The sequence below is a fragment of the Lissotriton vulgaris genome, chromosome 2_2 (genome assembly GCF_964263255.1).
Source record: "Lissotriton vulgaris chromosome 2_2, aLisVul1.2, whole genome shotgun sequence".
In the NCBI taxonomy this organism is placed as follows: Eukaryota; Metazoa; Chordata; class Amphibia; order Caudata; family Salamandridae; genus Lissotriton; species Lissotriton vulgaris.
In genome coordinates this window covers 217,128,182-217,131,104 of record NC_141688.1, presented here as the reverse complement: position 1 = coordinate 217,131,104, position 2,923 = coordinate 217,128,182, and positions in this window count along the sequence as shown.

Genomic DNA, 2,923 nt, shown 5'->3' with positions numbered 1-2,923 from the left:
GGGGCGCGACCCCCAGGGGGGTCCTGGAGTCCTAGGAAGGGGGTCGCTGATTCCTCAGCTTCACTTGTCCCTGTAAAAAGACAGCCGTCTGCGTCCTGGGACGGCTAATTGAGATCATTATCATCTGTTAGCCTGAATGAAAGGAAATGCGATGGTAATCTGCAAGTGTAAATGATGCTTGGGAGCAGTTCTGGCTCTTTGTGAAGACAAAGATGTGTGTTTTTTTGAGTTGAAGTGCAAAGAGTTAACTACTGGGCTGGGAAGTTCTTTCTTTTAATTTTAACTGCATTTACACAGCCCTTTGTGCCCCTAAACAGGTGTTGAAGGGACTGTTATGTAAACAAAAAAGAAAAATGCATTACATTTGGTCTGGTATTTTTAAAGCCTACCTACATTTTAAAAGCACTATTTTATTGTAAAACTATTCACACGTTTTGCAGCATTGTATCATACCCTGTGTCGGTAAAGCAAGTATAACAAATTGACTTGCATATTCACAGTGCTTTCTGTCACAGGCTGTGACATTGTAGCACTAAAAATACACATCACTATTCTCCACTGCACCAATCAAGATTTAATTCTCTGTGTCTCTGGTTACACACAGACCTCTGCAGTGCATTAACTAATAGTTGTTTCATAATGTACCACAGTGCATTTCCCACTGAGCAATAACTTATTTTATTTATTTTTCATTTACACTACCCATTATTTTATATTTATAGATACCTGAAGGTGAAATACCTAAAAAACGTAAAAATATTTTAGGCTTATTTACGAGAGGCTTGCATCGCCAGAGCATCACTTTTTTTGATGCTCCTGTGCCATAACCATCTCAACCATACCTATGAGGCAGTGCAAAGTCACCATGCATGGCTTTGCATTGCCTCATATGGAGTAATCAGTAAGACAAGCAGCGCGAGTCACTTGCGCTGCTTTACTCTGCGTCAAGGAGGTATTCCATGGGCTTTGCATGGGAACCCCACGCAAATCCCACAGATTTTGATGCTGCCCCATATTTACAAAATCATGTAAACCTGGGGCAACTCCAAAAACTGACGCCTCTCCAGTGGAGGCGTAACGAGGAGAAATGGTTTAATTTCTCCTCGTTTTTACCTCTTTCTATGTGGGGCATTCTGCAGCTCTCGTAGAAATCGGAAAACGCCCCTCAGGATTGCTTTGGTGAAGGAAGGTGCCTCTTCCCGTACAAAAACAATTCGGCCTAGGTTAGTGCTAAGCAGCAATTTGTGAAGGGAAAAGTACTGGAATGTACCGTGTTTCATAATTACAGTTTATTCCTGCCCTTTCACATTGGCATTGGGCAGTGCCGCAAGAAGACTTGCAGCACTGTCTTTCGCCAATTCCTCATAAATTAGGCCCTTTGTTTTTAGTTACACCTTTGACTACACCCCTACACTCAATGACCTTTGGTTAAGATATGCTCATATAATGTTATAAGTAAACTCCCATTCTATCCTATGGGACAGATAGCCTTTCCATAGTAAAAAATGAAACACACTAATTCACTACCAGAACATGTCACACACACCAGTACAACTCTTAACTATAACATACACAGCACTCTGCCCACATGGGTACCTTGGGCCTACCTTAGGGGTGACTTACACGTAAGAAAAGTGAAGATTAGGGCTTGGCAAGTGGGTGCACTTGCCAGGTCGACGTGGCATTTACAAATTTCACGCAGACACTGCAGTGGCATGTCTGATAACCCTTTTAAGCGCTGCTTGGGTGAGTGGCACAATTAGTACTGCAGCACTACCAGCACCATTTGATTTACAGGTTCTGGCACCCTCAGTTCCCTTTATCAGGGACTTACCAGTAAGTCAAACATGACAATCATGGAAATACCAATCCATAATACTATTTATAATAGGAGCACCTGCTCTTTAATACTGAACAGCATTGAGGAAGTGCGCAGAGACACTGAACCAGCAAAAACAGAGCCAAAAATAGGTCAGAATGGAAAAAAGCAGGAGAAACATGCCAAAAGATGGCAGGGGTAACAGGGGTATTTATAGTTATCAATATATAAAGATGACAAGAAGAACCAGTTTCTAGAAAAGTTTGTCAGAAGGGGGTCCTTACGCCTAAAAAGGTTAGACAAGGGGGTCTCAACATCAAAAAGTTTGAAGACCACTGGTTTAGGAGATGTGAAGCATGTGTAGCAGACGTGACGCATGAGTAAGTGTAGCAGATGCGTAGCAACAGAGAGGGTAGCAGATGCATAGCAACAGAGAGGGTAGCAGATGCATAGCTCGAGTGAGTGTAGCAGATGTGTAGCACAAGTGAGTGTGACAGTTGCGAAGCACGAGTAAGTGTAGCAGATGCGAAGTACAATTGAGTGTAGTAGTTGCATATCACAAGTGAGTGTAGAAGATGTGAAGCATGAGTAAGTGTAGCAGATGTGAAGCATGAGTGAGTGTAGCAGATGTGAAGTACAAGTGATTGTAACAGAGGAAGAGCATGTGAGTGTCGCAGTTGCAAAGCAAAAGTGTTTGTAGCAGATGCGTAGCACTAGTCAGTGTAGAGCTGTGAAGTAAGAGTTAGTATTAAAAATGCATATAGCATGAGTTAATTTAGCAGCTGCATATATTATAAGTAAGTATAGCAGATGAGTAGAATGAGTAAGTATAGCAGATGCGTAACACAAGTAAGTATAGCAGTTACGTCGCACAAGTGAATATGGAAGATGCTTAGCACAAGAAAAATTTAGCAGACTAGAAACACGAGTAATTAAAGCAGCTGTATAGCACGAAAAAGTAGAGCACTTCAGAAGCATGAGTACATGAAGCAGTACCAGTACATGAGTAAGTGTAGCAGATGTGTAGCACAAGTAAGTGTAGCAGATGTGAAGCATGAGTGAGTGTAGCAGATGCGAAGCATGAGTGAATATAGCAGATGAGTA